The sequence below is a fragment of the Protopterus annectens genome, chromosome 10.part0 (assembly GCF_019279795.1).
Source record: "Protopterus annectens isolate FY-2018-M chromosome 10.part0, PAN1.0, whole genome shotgun sequence".
Classification (NCBI taxonomy): Eukaryota; Metazoa; Chordata; order Ceratodontiformes; family Protopteridae; genus Protopterus; species Protopterus annectens.
The window spans coordinates 1225332741-1225351702 of record NC_056744.1 but is presented as its reverse complement, the minus strand read 5'-3'; positions in this window follow the sequence as shown (position 1 = coordinate 1225351702).

Below are 18962 nucleotides of genomic sequence, written 5' to 3'. Positions count from 1 at the left end.
AATGGGTACCTCCTTGCTTGTTTATGTACCACATAACTGTGGTATTGTCTGTTTTTATTAGCAAGTGGCCTTGATGTAGGAAGTGCTTGAAGGCCTCAATTGAATGTATCACTGCCAGCATTTCCTTTTGGTTTATGTGCAGGCAAAATTCTGTTTGTGTCCATTGTCCTTGAATGCATCTGCCCTCCATGTGCACTCCCCATCCATGGTCTGAGGCGTCCGTGGTAATGGTTTGGCTGATATTTGGTTTGCAGAAAGGCAGACCCATGTTTGACTGGCTTGCTTGAGCCCACCACAGAAATTCCTTTTGAAGGCATGGAATGAGGGGGATCAAAGCTTCTAGGCTGTGACTGTGTTGAGACCATAGACTCCTTAGGTACCATTGTAGTTTCCTCATATGCAGCCTTGCTTGTGGAATCAGAAGAATATAAGAAACCACAAAATCCTGTGGAGTTGTTTATATAGTGGGTTGTGGATGTGTTCCACCTAAATTTTATATTGGACAAACTAAAAGACAGGTAAAAATACGTATTATGGAGCACATTGGTGATGTTAGGAACTGTAGAACTGATAGCCCTATTTCAGAACATTTTCATAGTTTTCATCATGGCTGTTTGGATTCTTTATTTTTTTGTGTTCTTGCCAAACCAAGTGTTCTAGGTCCTGGTAACTATTCACAAAAACTATTAAATTTAGAAAGTAGATTTATTCTTAATTTTGGTACTCTTATGCCTAAGGGTTTGAACTTAGAAATGAATATCACTTTATAAAACTTTAGAAAATTAGTATTTAAAAACTAATATTTATTACTTTAGTAACTTATTTGTGTGAATCAGAAATGTTTGTAATTGTTTCTGTACTAATTTGTACTAATTTATTGCATAATTATTCAATTAGCAAATGTATAAAAAGATGCAGCTGTATGTCTTTCTTATTCCTTTGAAGGCTTTGTATAGCCGAGGTACCAGAAGACATTAAATCTTTTTGCTGTATCCTGGCTCCTGTTTTTGGGAATCAGAAGAATGCAAGATGCCATGAAACCCAGGGCCTGCAGTATTTTCCTTGCAGTCAGTTGGGTCTGCTTTGCCAGGTTTCTGAAGTAATCCGGTAGTTGTTCTTGTTTTTCTTCTGTGAGAAAGGCCATTTGGGTGGTTGTATCTAGTTTTGCACCCAGAAAAATTGTTCTTTGGGATGGAACAAGTCTTGATTTTCGAATGTTGACTGTGTATCCCAAAGCCTGAAGTAGGCGTATGGCATAATTCAAGTGTTTTACCAATGTTTGTTGGCTGTCCGCTTGTATAAGGCAGTCGTCCAGGTATGGGTATATTTGAATCCCCTGAAGTCTGCAGTGTGCAATTACTGATGCCAGGCATTTCGTGAATACTCTGGGTGCAGTAGATAAGCCAAAGGGCAATGCTGAGAATTGATAATGCTCTGAACCTGCAAGAAATCTGAGGTGTCTTCTGCAACTTTGTCTGATAGGGACATGCAGGTATGCCTCCTTGAGGTCTACAGTTACCAGCCAAGACCCCTTGCTCAGCATGGGAAGGAGTTGCTGTAGGGTCAGCATTTTGAATTTTGGCACAATGAGATAAGTATTCAGTGTGGACAAGTCGAGAATAGGCCTCCATTATTTTTCTTTTCTTGGGACAAGGAATAGTCTGGAATAAAATCCTTGGCCTTGTTCTGTGAGAGGAACCTTTTCTATTGCTTTCATTTGCAAAAGGTTGGTAATTTGTTTTAAAGCCTCTGCCCTTTGATTCGGTGGCAGGTTTGGCATGCCTCTTCTTCTTGGTAATGTATGAAAATGGAACCTGTATCCTTTGTCTATTATTTGCAGTGTCCATTTGTCCCTTGTAATACTGTGCCAATTTTCTGAGAATAAAGATAGCTTTCTGCCCAAAGGTGCTTCCAATTGAGCCCTGGTTGGTGGGGTCAAGGTAAAGTCATTGAGTCTGTCCTTGTGCAGCAGTTGTAGGTCCTGCACTACCTCTCTGGTTAGGAGGCTGCCATTGACGTCCTCTGTAGGAGCCTCTAGCTTGCCCTCTACCTCTGGCATGCCTGTTCTTGCCTCTTTGAAATCCCTCTGTGTCTGGAAAGGACCAATTCTTAGAGGGCCAATTCCTGCTGAATCTTGGTGGTTGGACCTGGAGAAAATCTTTGACTGTTTGTACAGATTTAGCCTTTTCCTCAAATTTCTTTAAGACCTCCTGAGCAGTGGAGCCAAATAACTTTTGCTTTTCCAGTGGCGCATCCAGAAGCTTTGCTTTAACATGATCTGGCAGGGTTTGTTCCTTCAGCCAAGCATGTCTACGTATGACTGCACCTGTCACTGCTGACCTACATGAATCTTCCAATGCATCATAACCACACTGCAAGAAATGGTTGCTAACCTGTTGGGAGTTATGTACCAGATCCTGAAGTGGCTTGTGATCTAGGGGTTCAGGTGAAGACAGTTTTTTATGCAATTCATCTAACAAATACTCTTGGTACTGTATCATATGGAATTGACAATTTAATGCCCTCATAGAAAGAGTGGAAGAAGTATACACTTTTTTACCCCATCTCTCTAAAGCCCTGGACTCCCTTTCAGAGGGGAGTGGATTTTTAGTAGTGACAGATGCAACCCCTTTAGGACCCTGGGAAATAGTTTCAGGGTCAGCAGAGTGGGCCTTGTAAAGGAAATGATGCGAGTCCGGGACCCTGTAGTACCTATCGGGTTTGACAGGAGCCGGAGGAAGGGAGTCAGGGGTAATGCTAGACTCGGAGTACACATCATCAATGACATTCAAAACAGGAGGAATAGCCAAAGGTCTATGCTGAGGTAAATGCAGAAAAGTCCTTAATCTCTTCCTGGAATCAGAGAATTCCTGGCCCTGACATTTGAAATGCTCTCTCATGGAGTGAAGGGTCTCTCCAAAGGACAGCTCTTCAGGAGGGGAGGCAGAGGGAATAGATTCCTCTGCATCAGAATCCTCGTAGGCTGTAAAGGCCTCCTCCTGGTAATCAGAAAGAGCAGAGCCATCTGAGGCCTCATCAGAGGACTGGGGATCAGTGGGCTCAACCCTGGGCCTTTTGTCAAGAGAAGGATGAGAGCCCCTGTCTGGATGTGGCTGAGAGCCCCTAATTAGAGAAATAAGGTCCTCAGCTAAACTTAAAATCTGTGAACCTGTAGTGGATCCCTGAGGAATAACCTTGGGAGGCAGGGATTTTGGCTGTTTAGCAGCTTTAGCCCTTGTGAACGCCTTTATGGACATGGATGCAGGAGGCCTGGCTGCTCCACGTGCTGGTGTAGTTTTGTCTAGGGAAATGGTGTCGGATGTGTCTTGGACACCGGTTTCTGAGGGAAATTCTATAACCGACTCAGAAGAGGCCTCCGGGGCCGAAGTTGTCGGTTGTGCAGTTTCGACGGTCGGAAGTACCAAGGACTCGGTTTCAGCTGAGACCGAGACACTCGCGGTAGGCCTAGGCATGGTTTCAGCCAAAACCACGGTCCACGTATGTCGGTCCTTGTACTTCCGTTTTTTGGTAAAATGAGAAGTCGGAGTCTCCGACGGCATATTGTAACAGTAACTAGCCCCAAAAAATTTCTCTGCAAACTCCGCCCGATGCCTAAGAGTGTGTCGGTTGAAGGAGGCACAGGCTGTACAGGCCGAGATGTCGTGGTCTGGGCCTAGGCAGGGGAGGAAGTAAGAATGGAAATCCTTATGAGGTATTTGTTTCCCACAAGTTAAGCAATTATTAACTTTAAGCGTTTGATCTGACATCGGCTGAGGCAAGAGAGAGTCCCCAACGGGGTACTTAGCTTTTGATGTCTTCGGTAGCTGAAGTTACAGGAGCTGGCCGACCGGCACTTGCGAACTGCTTCTGCTTCGGGCACCACACGGCAAGAAAGACTGGGGAAGATGGCGTCGGCTGATGATTTTATACCCCTGGCGCTCTGACGTCAGGGGAAAGGGCGACATCAGCCGACGCCGGACTCAGACTTTGGAATCCGGCCGACCGAAGGGCTGCCTGAGGCAGGACAACCCATATGAAAGGACTGCAGATGCATCCTTGAAGAACATCATAGCATTTAAAAAATTATAGACATAGTTACAGTTGTGGAACATAAGGTAAATTTGCAAAATTTTTTAATTCTGATCTTAAATTTAAATCTCTGAATTTAAATCTAAATTTTGAATTTCTGATCATAAAATTAAAAGTTTAAAAAGTAAGGAGAACAGTGTATGTATGGACAGTATATTTGAGGCATGTTATGATAAAACTGGTAAGTTGGTAGGTGATATACAGAGTAAAGTTATACAGCAAATTAAGGTAGAACATAACAGAAAGTAAAAGCAAAGAGACATTATGGCAAAGAAAGCAGTGCAAGCTTACTTAAAAAGTTATGTTAAGGTGTGCTTGCAAGTTTAATTAAAAACGTTGTGTTAAGGTGTGCTTGCAGTGATTCGCTTGTCTGGTAGATTAATTAAGATTTTTTAAAGGAAAAATTGGAAGACAATTCTTTATTGTAGGAGCCAGATAAGAGAAGGCATATTCTTTCAAACACAGAGACCAAGAAATAGAGAGCGAGAGACGGTAACAAAGATATTTTGCATATATATATATATACACACACACACATATATATATATTGATCATCATTATATGTTCAAGCAGTCACATGACCAAACGGCAGAAAACCAAGCCAGGAAGTTCAAAAACTTGGAACAAGTAGCACAACACAAACAACATCTGTTTTTTGCAGGGTCCCCTACACCCCCTGCTAATTATATATACCAACTCCAAGACTGCACTGCAGTGAAGAAAGGAACAGTACCCCATATCTTGTTGTGCCATGATCCTGCACATTAGAAACCCTTTTCCTTTCAACCTTCTGAGTTTTTTAACTTTCCCTGCTTGATCTTAGCATTTGATTATTTCATTTGGAGTCTGTTCTAGATGTAGACTGAGACACCTTCACCTTTTTTCCCCCTTCTGTGAAATAGCTGGTCTAAACATGTGGAAGGCATTATAGCTCCTGCACAGCCAGGGTGCTCTCCTCTATTTTAAACTATGTCTGAGTCACTACACAGATGTCAAGGTCCTCCAGTGTGAGAAAGGCTTGTAGGGAGTGGAGTTCCTTGTTTAAGCTCCTTGTATTGATCAATTACACCTTCATATTTTCCTTTGCTTGTTTTTTTTTTTGTTGGTAGGTTTATCAGGTTGGCATTGCCTGAAAAAAAACACTATGGTGTGGACAATGTCTTAGCCAATAATAGAAACCATAGAGGAGACAGATGCAAGCCATCCCTCACAAAGCAGTGTTGTCTTGTCACTCATATCCTGGCAGGCTGACAACTACTGGACCCCTTTGAATGTAGCAAAAACTAAGCCAATTATTAAAGTCAATACTTTTTTGCTCATCTTGTGGCATCATCCTTGGAGAAGGCAATAGGCTCATACCTGTCTTGACACATAGTGTGACAGCTGTATCATGTCTCTCTTCATATGATCCAGGAAGGTACACCTCAAGTCATTTACACTGGCATGAACCATGACAGAGTCATACCTGAATGTCTTACAATGGAGTCATCTATAACCACAATGTTTGGTTGGGTTGATGGCTGCCTTACAGGCTCAGCATCTACCACTTTGGAACTCCTTGTGCTGTGTGAGGATGTAGGCTTAATTTGCTAAGTGTGCCCTCTCTGCCTGCACTGTGTTTTGGAGGTCTTTGAGGTTTAGGCAAGTTAATATTTAGAACCGCAGCATATAATGGATTATATGTACTGCGATGGTCTTGGAGAGGTGTGATATGTGGTCTACTGCTGACGATACGAATTTGGTGTCTGAGTTTATTGTGTGTGAGATTTTTGCCTCCAAGGATATTACATATGTACATCTATTGTACACTGTTTTACACTGTTTGAATAATAGATGATCGTCAGACATGAGACAATTCTTAACACTCTCTCAAGAAACCCATGTCAATCAGGCTGACTAGAGAAGTTGCAGGGAAGTGATGGTCCATGATACTAACAGGAATGACTCTGGAGGCAGGGGTAACTATAACTGCTTGAATTCAGTTTTAAAATAATGTTTGGATGCACTTGTTACTGAGTATTTAACGTGCAATACAAAACAAGTAGCCTGGAAACCTTCTTCTGCAATCAAGAAACATTAAACTAATTATAGTAAAAAAAAAATGCCCAAATTTGATACTAAAGTCAGTGCAAGCAGTATCAATACACTAAATATTAACCAATTTTATCAAAAGTCTTTCATCCTGGGATAAGCTGATACTTCCAGTAGAACAGGGTGGATTAGGATTGCCCAATTTGAAGGGGAATTTCAGAGCTACACAGTTAAGGCTCATATACATAGCACAGGCAGAAAACTATAATTCAAAATGGAAAAGGATGATATTAAAATGGGAAAGCTTAAGAAACAAGGAGAGACTGAGATTATAACAATAGTCATACAGAATATTATATCCATAAAGTAGCAGAAAGTGTTCTAAAAACTAAGCTAACACAGGAATGGAGAAAGGAGATTCTGATGATACTGATGATTGCAATTAGGGATATAGACAATAGGCAAGAGGGTGCTGGAATTTATTGGAGAAAACTGGCAAAGGAACCAAGTTATTGGGAGTAAATAACTAGAGATGGAAAGATAGAATGTGAAGAGGCCAAGAATTTATTTGGAGTGCAGGTTAGAGATCATCATCCCTATCAAGGATTGATTGAGTATAGACAATGAGAAATAAATGGAGGGGGGTGTCCTAAATGAAAGACCAGCACTGGTAGAGCTTTTAGTAGACTCTAGAACAGAAGCTGCCATTAAAAAAAGAAATAATTAGGTAGAGCATATAAAATATTGCATGATAACTATAAGAATCAATCAGAGGGGGTTAGAAAGAATGGGGTAGAGAGATTGGATAAGCAATTCACAAAGAAACAATGTAAGAATATATGTACATCTCCAAAATATGCAATAAAATCTAGAAGGTTTAAAAATGTTGCTTGAAAATGTTTACATAGATATCTTTTTATACCCCAAGTCGACTCCAGAGAATTTTTTTTTTCAGGTATGCAGCAAATGTTGGAGGTGTGTACAGGGAAGAAAGAGGTACTTGGGAACGTATTTTCCTGGAGTGTGGTGGGTTGGGGACTTTAAGGATTCCCTGTGGGATGCACTGTTGGAGATGCACGGTGGGTGGATTGGTGTGACGAGGGAGATAATTTTTCTGAGCTATGATACAGACTTGGAATTGCCTAGACCTGGTAAGGCCTTGCTGTGTCTAATTATGGTGGCTGCCAAAAAAGCAATTACTAGGAAAGGGAAATAAAAATCTAAACCAACTATATTAGAAGTAGTGACTATAGTAACAGAGATAAAATAACTGGAATTGAGATCTTTACCAAAGGGTAGGGGCAAACTACATAGTAAAAAATGGGAATTGTGGGAACAATACATACAGGGGAGGAATGAGGTTTAAAAGAAGGCAGGACTTAAATTAGCTATGTAATATCTGACAGAAAATGATTGGGCATTTTATAAATGATGTATAATGTTTGCAAGTGGGACTGTGTCAGGAGGGTTTGTGATGTAAAATGCTTGCAACTAGAATTGTGTCGATGTGGTTCGTTTTCATTTGTATAGCTGTGTGGTTTACTTATGTCATAAGTATTGGTTTAATAAATATATTTCTTGGTTAAAAAAAGAGGCAGGAATTAAATAATTTATGCAATGTTGCTGACGTTATATGATATATAACAATATCTGTGAAGTATAATGTTTGTTAATCTTAATTTGTTAATACAGTTTGATTACTTTTGTATAAATGTAAATTTGACTATGCCACAAGTGATAATTCAATAAAGGTATTTTAAAAAAAGGTCTTTCATCCTGGTGAGTAGTTTAAGGGGTACTTTGCAAAAAAAAAAAAATAATAATAATTAATTAATTATAAAAGTGGCTTCAATATGAGCCACTGAAATAATTTTGATGAATTCTAAGTTTAGAAATAAAGAAGTTATGTACTCACCATAAAGTTCCATATGTGCTGCCCATTTTCATTATTCTTCAACCTATGGGTTTGGTTCTGATCCCTCGGATCTGACGCAGCTGTTACAATGCCTGAGAATGAAACAAATAATTGGTCAGATTTCCTGATATCCTTTGTTCTATGAAGGCAAAAATGCAATTCTGTGAACATCTAATAAATGTAACAAGTATTCACCTTTGTTCTCAAAGTTTGGAAAAAACACTGGTAAATTGATGGACTGACTGATATTTGTCTGACACCACCTTTGGTAAAAAAAGATGGATTAGTAAGCAGAGATACTCTGTCTTTGTGAAAATCAAATATGGTGGTTGGGAAAACATGGCTTGAATGTCTGAAATTCTTCTTGCAGAAGTTAAGGCTATCAAATATGGTGGTTGGGAAAACATGGCTTGAATGTCTGAAATTCTTCTTGCAGAAGTTATGGCTACCAAAAAATAGTCTTCCAAGAAAGGAATTTGAAATTGCACTTTGCTGCTGGTTCAAAAGAGGGGTGTATAATAGCCTGCAGCACCAAATTTAGGTCCCAAGGGGGAGTAGGGTCTTTATAAGGCGCTTTAAAAGAAGAGTTCCTCTCAAAAAGGCTTTGCAGAGTTTATGTGAAGCAACTGAAGAAACTTAGAAACCAATGAGAAAATTTGGATATTGCTGCTAACTGGACTTTGATAGTCGAAGACAACCCTTCTTTGAAAGGTTGGTCCAAAAAAATCAAGAATATCATGAAGAGAAGCTGAGAAGGGATCAGTGTTATTTTGCAGTGCCCAGTGAATGAATCTTTTCCATTTAATGGAGTATAGCCTACATGTAGATAGTTATGAGAAGACAGGAGTATGTGTCAAACTGGAGAGGACAGCATAGGTTGTTTGGCTATTAATGGAATTGGAGAAACCAGGCAGTCAGCCTGAGATTGGGTATATCTGATTGAATCATGCCCATCGGGTGAGACAGGAGGTCTGCAGTTGGACCCAGAATCCACGGTTGATGAAGTAAGTGAGGCCAAAGAAGGAACCAAATCTGTTAAGGCCAATATCATGCAATGAGGATTACTTTATTCTTCAACCTAGCCACTTTCTACAGAAATTTTGGGATTAATGGAGTTGGGGGAAAGGCATATAGAATACCAGAGGGATAATTGTGAAGAAGAACACTGCGACTCCCCATGAGGTGGAGATCACAGCGAATTAGCTTCTGCACTTGTTGTTTAGGGGAGAGGTGAAAATATCACAGCAAGACTGACCCCATTGATGGAATATCCTTTCCATCACATTTTGATTGAGGAACCATTTGTGAGGTAGAAGAATGCACCTGCTCAATTTGTCTGCTATTACATTGGACTCCCCTGGAATATGTATTGCTATGAGAAATCGGTTGGATAAGATTACCTATTGCCACACCCGGAGAGCTTCTCGACACAAGGCATAGGATCTGGTTCCCCCTTGTTTGTTGATGTACCAGTCTGCTGGCATGTCTGTTTGAACTGCAATCATCCTCCAGGGGAGAGCATTCTGGAAATCCTGCAACACTAAAAGCACTGTTCTCATCTCTAGGACATTGATATCAAAGCTGGCCTCTGTGGGACATCAAGTGCCTTGGACTGTTTTCCCCTGAAAATGCCACCCCCCAACCCTAGCTGGGAAGCGTCAGTGGTCACTATGGCCTTGGGCTGGGGGAGAATAAATGGACGACCTTGTAGAACTTGATTGAAGTGAGTCCACCATCTGAGATAATTTTTGCATACATTGGTGATCCTTATCTGAGCTGACATTGGGTGGTGAAGGACAGACCATTGCACTGATAGCAACCACTGCAGTATTTTCATGTGAATGCTGGCCATTGGGACTAGGGCTATTGCTGCTGCCATGGACCCTAGAGTCTGAAGAACCAGTCGTCCTGAGATCTTGTTGCTGCAGATTATTTTAGTGACTTGCAATCTGATTGTTTCCACTCTTGAAGGGTGGAGTGAGGCTATTGTTTTTTTTTGTGTTGAGAATTGCTCCTATAAAGTTTAAACTTTGAGTGGGCTCTTAAAAGGATTACTCATAGTTTATGTATGGATACCCCCAGATGAGAACAGATCTGAAGAACATAATCTCTTGCCTCCAATAGTTGATGCCTGGTTGGGGTGGAAATGAGCCAGTCATCTAAATACAGAAACACCCGGAATCCACACAGTCTCAAGTGAGTTGCTATTACTGCCATGCACTTGTGGCTCTGGTGAGACCAAAAAGTTGCACTCTGAACTGATAATGACTGTCTCCTAACTGGAAGCATAAGTACCTTCTGGATCTCTTGTTCATCTTTACTTGATAATATGCATCCTGAAGGTCTATCGAGCACATCCAGTCATCCTTTTCCAAAAACAGAAGAATGGACTGAACCATGACCAACCAGAACTTGTTGCGTCGAACTGCCTTGTTCAAGGTACTCAGATCCAAGATTGGTCTCCAGTCCACTGTTTTGTTTGGCAGTAATAAGAATCTTGAGTAAGTTATGGGTTCTGTCTGGTCTGGCAGGACCTCTTGGATGACTCTTTTTTCTAATAGCCTTTGTACTTGAGTAGATGCCTGTTCCCTCTGACTGGGTGGAATAGTGCGGATTTTTTCTGCAATGGGGAGAAAGAATTAAATGGTATAATATAACCTCTGGAAATGATCTCTGTATCCAGCTGTCTGATGTTATTTTTACCCAGGCTGTCCGGTGCAAGGACAGTTGACCCCCGATTGACTGCAGATGAAGGCAGTTGGGCCTCTGTCCAGGAGCGCTGGAAGGGTCTGCCAGAGAAAGCATCCCTGAACACTTGATTTTGTGGGCCTCCTCTGCCACGAGGGTGGTGTCTACCATTTGAGTTCCCTTCTCTACCCCTGGGGGAACTACTTCCATGTGTGTCTTGAAAAGACCCTTGAGATTTTCTGAATGACATTTTTCCACTACTTTGCTGATTGCGGAAGAAGGCTCTTTGAGGAGTGGAGAAACATACACCCATGGCAGACAGGGTCTTCCCATCTTTTTCACACCTGGACAATGTGTCTTTTACATTAGGGCCAAATAAGGACTTGCTGTCAAAAGCAACATTGACAAAGACTTGAAAGACTCTGCAAAGTCACACAAGTGCATCCAGGAGTGCCTTCTGATGGAAATGCCTGAACAGACTGCTCTACTTATTCCTTCAACTGTATGAGAAATAAGCCTCATGGAAGAATTAGAAATAGACTGGAGGGTAGCCAACTGAGAAGTAACAGAGGCCTGTACTTCCTTAGAAACTGATCCTGTGAGAGTATCTGACAGCTCTTTAAACAGATCCCTCTGTAACCTAGTAATATGTTCCAGGTGGTTCAGGGACCATATGGAGGTCACTGAGGTATAGACATGCTCCCCAAACCTATTCATTGCCTGAGACTACTTGCTGGGGTGATGGATAGAGGAACTTTCCTCAGCTAGTTCCTTTTTTGTGGTCACATGACCATGGTGTCCACAGTTATACCTTTAGTCCAAAATTGCTTGTCTTCAGCAGCAGTAATAATTTGTCTGGTCTCCAGGAAATCAGCTCAATGGTGTTGGGGACCTTCCATGCCCACCAAGAGATCAATTCAATGAGCTCATCTGCAGGCAGAGTTACCCAGGAGGTAGACAGGCAGGTGCCAAAAGCCTTCAGGTACATGGACTCCTTAGACAAAGGATTGTTGGGCTTCCAGTCACCTCTCTGTTTTAGAATTTCTAGGATGACTCCAAAGGGGACATCATCAGGAGGCAACCTTGGGGACACTTCATCCTCATCAAAGTCTGTGTCTTCAGTGATGGATTAGTGCTTCCTGTTGCACAACTTCTTCTTAGGGACCTCTTCAGTGGGATGCTCTGAGAAGGTCTCAGAAGAAGTGGGAATACCTTGCTGGGAAGCCTGGGGTTTCAATACTCACTGCTCCAGTGGAGAAAAGGGTTGAGACTCTGTATGCAGAGATGACAAGTTTGGGGGCCTGAGGTTTCGAGTGGGTATGAACAGTCTGAGCTGTCGAAGCAGACATGGCTGTCTTCAAAACCACAATGGCTGACCTCCTCTTAGAGGGACAGGACTCTGGATCCAAGAGGGCAAGCCTCTGGATCCTCATCCCTCCATGCTCCAAGTATAATCTGTCTGAGGCAGAGGCCAAAACCGAGCTAATCCAATCCGAAGGCCAGAAGTGCAGAAATAGCTCTGAAAACTTCAGAGTCGACTTCAACACTTCACAGCTGACAAGGCAGCTATGGCTCCTAGAGGTCTCCAACTCTGACTGAACCAAAGAACTCAGAGCAGACATCAGATCCAAGGACAGGGGAATCTTTGGCTCCTATGCAGATGAAGATGGGTGGCTCAGATCCAAGAACTCGGAAGTTTGAATGAAGTTAGAGAAGGAAGTAAAGGAGGGGTGGTAGATGTCTGTAACTCCTGACCCAAAGGGGTAGAAGCCAAGGAAACCCCTAACATACTCTGCACCTAAAGAATTTTTTTCACAAATCTCTCCATGTCATCTTCAGTCAAACTCCTAGAAGAATGAATGTACATAATGGAGGGTGATTTTGACCTCTCCAAAAAGGGAGAAGGAACTCTAAATGGAACTGGATCCAATGACAGTGAATACTGGGTCCTGGGTAAAGCAGGTAGGCTTTTAGTCAAATCCTTTGATTTCTGTGTCGGATCTGAGACCGTCAGATGCGAGGAATCCTTTACCTTATCTAAACTTGTATCCATAGAGCATCTTGTTTTAACCTTCTAATTCAATGAGGCAGACGGCTCCTAAAGTCTGGGTCTCTTAATCATTGGATCCGACAGAGAAGTCGGAAATGAGATAGGCCTCTTCTTCGATTTTTCAGAAGTCTTAGAAAAAGAAGAGGAAGGGCTTGAAGGTTCTGATTTGCCCTTTTTTTGTTTTTCTAGGGGAGTAGCTTCAGACAGTGCCTCAAAAAAAGCTGAAGGCAGTAAACCTTTAAGAATTAGTTTGTTTTTGTGTTCATCCAGAGCCCTATGGTTGAAGGCTTGGCAGACTGAACAATCTTCCTGGAGATGGAGCGGTCCTAAACAATAAAAGCAAAGTGTATGGGAGTCCGAGTAAAGCATTTTATGGTTACATTTCCCACATTTTTTAAATCCAGCTTTTTCCTTCTCTGCCATTCTATAACAACCAACAAGAGAGAGAGAAAAAAAATATTTTTTAAGAATATAAATTTTTTTTGAGAAAAGGAAAAAGGGAAATAGCAACAATGGTAAGAAGATTACACAAAGTGTCAAAAGGAAGAATACTACCAATAGTATTCAAGGGTACTTTCATACAGAAGAGAAAGAGATAAAAGTGAGAGAAAAACTAAAAGCTGAAATAGTCACTAGGTAAGGGACAGAGACTAAGCTGCATAACAAGAAAAAGGAGAACTTTATAGTACTAGTTAGTAAGAGTTAGAGGAAAAAATTTCTTAAATTTTACTTATCTGCTCGAGAGCAAATGGTCACCACGTTTAAATGTAAATAGCTGCAAATGAGAGCTGAGGTACTTAGGAATAGTGCATTATGGATAAGGGAGAAGTACAAGAGTTTTTTTTGGTTACCACGAGCTATTGTAACAGCCAAGTTGAATCTGAGGGATCAGATTCAACCCCATAGGTTGAGGATAGAATAAAAATTGACAACATCAGATGCTTAGTTATACAGACTGCCATACATAGCATGTAAAGGATTTATATTTAGCTGTGATAGCCATGTTGGTTACTTACACTTAGAACTGAATTGCCTAAATGATATATGGCATCATGGTTTTACACACATATATTGCTGTCAGGGACAATGAAATTTCCTGTACAAAAATGAAGCCCTAGGCTAGTTATGATGGCTAGGGCAAAATGACAAATTAAAACTAAAATAAACATTGCTGTCCACAAGAGGTGTATGAAAATGTTTATTCCAAGTTATGAAGGTGCATTACTTTAATTAGCAAAAGTACAATTGTGTAAAATCTTACCATAATGATAGATGTCCTTGCCATCAGCAATGCAGTATTCATAACATATGGGATTCCATGCCGTGAAGCCCATTGTCCGGCCAGTCTACCAAAGTTTATTGTTACTTTAAGGTGTGCTGAACATCACCTACACACTCCTCACATAGTGTAGGGCATAAAGGTGATGTTCAGGTGTACCATCCTCAGAACTGATTGCCCCAGTAGGAACAGTAGGCCAATGAAAACCAGAGAGAACCTGCACATCCAGGAAGGAAAAAAGACTAGGGGATGGAGTGCGGGAGTGAATGAATATGATAGTGATGAAGGCAAGGACATTTACTGTTATGGTAAGATTTTACACAACTGTACTATGTTCTTACATTCACAGCTGCAATATTCATCACTTATGGGAAAAGTGCCAAAGTTCAAGAAGAAACTTGGGAGGAGGAAGCTGCAGAAGAGCCCCCTAAGAAGCCATGAAGAATGGCATCAGTAAATCCAGCTCTAGCTCTGGAGATACCGTCATGCTAGTAGTGTTTGGTAAAAGTAGTCCAGGAAGCTGCTTCAAAAATAGAATTAGTATCAGAGCTCTTGAAAAAAAGCACCATAAGAAGCCACAGCTCTAGTAGAATGAGCCTTTACAGAAGAAGGAAGGCTCTCACCATGAAAAGTGTAACAAGAAGAAAAAGCTTTTGAAATCCACGTAGAAATAGTTTGATTGGAAACAGCCAGTCCTAAAGACCTCGGATGAAAGGAAACAAACAACTGATCAGATTTTCTGATAGCCTTAGTCTTATCCAAATAAAATCTGAGCTTATTATGCATGTCTAAGGTATGCAGCACCATCGCACTGTCAGATTGTGGAGAGGGGAAAAAAGTAGGCAAATTAGTACACTGATTAAATGACAACTCATTAACCACCTTGGGCATAAAAGAAGGATTAGTATGCAAGGACACCCTGTCCTCATGAAGTAACAAAAAGGTGGACAGGGCATAAGGGCTTGCAACTCAGACACCCGTATGGCAGAAGTAAGAGCTACTGTCTTCCAAGAACAATGTTGCAAGGAAGCTGAAACAGCAGACTCAAAAGGAGGCTGAGTCAGTTCCTCCAGAACGGAATTAAGATTCCAGGGAGGAGGAGCAGGCTTCCTGGGAGGTCTAATATTAAGGACACATTTAAGAAATTGCTTAGCCTCAAATCTAGAAGCTAATGAGGGAGTTAAAGGCAGACAAGCAGAAAGAGTTGATAAGTGGACCTTAATAGAAGAGTAGGCCAAACCAACATTAAGCAATTCAAACAAATAAGGGAAAACCAAAGGAACATCCACAGTAAATAGGCCCGGGTCATGAGAAACACCTCAAATAGAAAACCTATTCCACTTAGATAAGTAGAATTTCCTAGTAGTAAGTTTCCTGGCCTCCTGCAGGACCTGCAGCATGTGCTCAGAAAAAAAGGTTTCTATGAGGGCTCAAAACCCTATCACCCACAGTGTCAGTTGAAACATGGGCAGGTGGGGATGGATGAGAGATTCCTTGTCTTGTGTGAGTAGATCCACCCTGTGAGCTAACTTGTGACGAGTGCCTATGGCAAGATGCAGAAGTAGAGGGAACCACTGCTGTCATGGCCAAAAGGGAGTCACCAATAAGAATTTGGGAGCATCCTGTTGAATTTTGAACATGACTCTCAGAATGAAAGGAAGGGGAGGGAATGCATAAAGAAAAATCTCCTTCCAAGAAAATGACAAGGCGTCCATTTTCCATACCAGAGGATCTGGGACTCTGGCACACAACAGAGGAAGTTGCCTGTTTAGAGGGGAGGCAAAGAGATCTACTTGAGGAGTACCCTATTGGTGGACAATGTCCAGAAACACAGGTCTATATCAGAAGACCGAAAGATCAAAATTGCGAACGCTCTAAAGAGTGAAAATGCCAGACCTCAAACTCCTTTTTGTGGGGGGCTGTGCCCCCACACCCCCCGCTAAATATATACTCCAACCAAGGGCGCCTGCAGGCAGGTGCAAGGGGGTGCACTTGCACCCCCCTGGAATCGAATCGGCTGACTATTATAATTTAAAAAAAAAGTTTTTTTTTTTTTTTGGACTTTCTTCTTTAAGAAGAAAGAAGAACGGTCGCGGGCGTGCTGACATCATCGTGCGCATATTTTCGAGTTTTGCGAGCGGGAACTCACATGGATGGACGGTTTTGGGGTTCGCAAGCGGAAGATGGGACCAAGAGCGGGAACTGAAACGGACGGATTCGCAAGCGGGAGGAAACGAGCGGAAGAGGGGACACTTTCAGAGTAAGTGTGTGTGTGTGTGTGTGTGTGTGTGTGTGTGTGTGTGTGTGTGTGTGTCGCAGTGTTTCAGTTTGTTGAGCTGAGTGGGTTGTATGTTGGTAAAGATGGGTGCTAAGGATTGTGAGCAGAAGAAGAGAGAAAGCAATATCTTTTCTTGCAGTGTTGCTCAGGAAAGGTTTAGTTTTGTAGAGGGAGCCTTTGACATTTTTTTAACTATGTGTTTTATGTGGTAGTCAGATTTCAGATTTTCTTTTTATGCTTACACCTAGCAATTTGCAATATGTGACAAGTTCAATATTAGTATTATTTGCAGAGTTAATAGAGAAAGCTTTTTTTTGAATATTTAGTTGTTTGGGATTTCTTGGGGCTGAGAAATAACTGTGATTTTGTTAACCGGGTCACTATTAAAAAAGGTAGCCTTGTGTTAGTTTTTGTAGACTTTCAAGGCTGTTGACAGAGCAGATAAGAAGGGAGAACAGTTTATCCACATATTGTACTGTGGAGACAGTTTTGTTTGATTGTGCAGAGGTCAGTGATGAAAATGTTAGAGAGTGGGGCCAAAAATGGATCCTTGGGGGACACCAAATTATGGAAGAAATAAGGATAAATTATTTTGTCACCTAACTGCTTGTGATCTATTAAAGAGCTAGTTGTGGAACCAGGTCAGAAAATATAAGTCATGCTGTAACAGCAATATACCCTGCCTAAGTGTTGGTTTCAGTGGAATTTACTCTCATCTGACTTAATGTGGATTTTACTACTTCAGAGATTGTACATATTTTTTTACTGATACTGGTGGACTATAGAAGGTTGAGTAGACTTTTTATGATGGAAATGTTCTGAATTGGGCAGTTTTGTCAATGGTGTATGCCTTTTGTTTCATTGTTTACCGGAAAAATGTTCAAAACAATAAATTTAAAATGCCCTCTGACAACTGTACTGTATTGTACAAGGAAGGTAATGTAATACAGTCAGGAAGGTGCATCAAAGAGCATGTGTATGTTATGTTCAAGGGGCCTATCATTGTGAAGACAGCCCAGAGTTAATATTTATCTGCCACTGGCAAAATGTATTTTCTTTGAATGTGGGTTTCAATGCTGCTTCAATGCATGTGAGTTTCAAGGGCAGAAAAGTTTTAATGTTAAGTCTATTTTCATTGTGAGACTGCATTGCTTTGTTTAACATATATGTATTAGAGTTTGTGCTGTAAAATGCAAAATAAAACTTTCAAATGAAATCTAAATAATCGCAGAAGTAAAGCAGTATGCACATTAGTGTTTATGGTAAATGGGGCAAAATAACCAAGGAATGGGACATTGGAATGGCTGCAGGGAGGAAGCTCCATTTGACCATGATTTTGTGAGGGGGGGGGGGGTAGCATAGGTTCATACTAGGCTATCTGCCCTGGGGCAATTATAAGCCTAGCCCGATTCTGTATGGCTTACGCCACCCCTTGATTTGAGTATACTGTGCCCTTTTTAAGGTTTAGTTTACTGTGCCTCTGTCTAATAGTGACACGGGAGTAATCCATGGGACAAACCTACGATCCCCCATCCACCTATCGAGATTCTTCTTGAAGAGATTCAGTGAGGTGCTCTGCCTCACATGACCTGGAATTCTATTCCAGAGCGAAGGGAGCCTCTGGGTTATGAACCTGTCCCTCCAGCAAGTTCTATTTATTTCTGTGCTGAGGTTAAAGTCCCTCGAGTGTGTGGCTCTAAGGGATTTAGATTTACTGAGGTGGAGCATGTCCATTAATTCTGGATTTGACATAGCTTTGTATGTCAGGCATAGATCGCCTCGAAGTAGGCGGTATGCAACTGAGTAGAGCTGGAGTTTTTAACCGAGCAGCATATGGCATCTGTTTGAGACCCTTGATCCTCTTGGTGAGATACTTTTGGGGTCTTTCTAATTGCTGCAGGTGTTGGGTAAGGTACATCCCAAAAGGGGCATTGTATTCTATGATGGGCCTGATGAGGGATGAATAAAGGGCACGATTACCTCTCTTGATCTAGATGTGAAACCCTTCATGATGAGGTGGGCTATGTAGAAGGTCTTTCTAACCACTTTGGCAATGTGGTTTTCAAAGGAGAGATTGCTATCAACTTGGGTCCCCAGGTCCCTAATAACTTTCTCTGTACTTAATGGGTTTCCGCCTATGTGGTAATTTGTGGGCACATTGTTTTTGCCAAAGGGTATGACTATACATTTTTGGCATTTAGCTTTAAACCATGGCACTGGCACCAGTTATCTGTCTCTGTGAGACCCTTTTGAAGGATGTTTGTGTCAGCTGGAGAGTTGATTATGGCACCCAGTTTGCAGTCATCTGCGAACTTGGTGAGCCATAGTCCTCCCACGTTTGCCTGTACCTCGGAAAAGTATATACCGAACAAGAGTGGTCCCAGGACAGAACCCTGTGGGACGCCACTTGTGACCGGTTTTGAGTCTGACATGGCTCCAGCAACTCTCACTCTGTGGGTTCTGTCTTTGAGCCAGTTTGCGACCCATCTTGTGACATAGGGGTTTATATTTAAGCTGGATAGTTTATCTATGATGCCCGAGTGGGGTATCGTGTCAAATGCCTTTGCAAGGTCCAGATAGGCTGTGTGGACTACCTTCCCTTCATCTATGGCTTTGGTGACTGTTTCGAAGA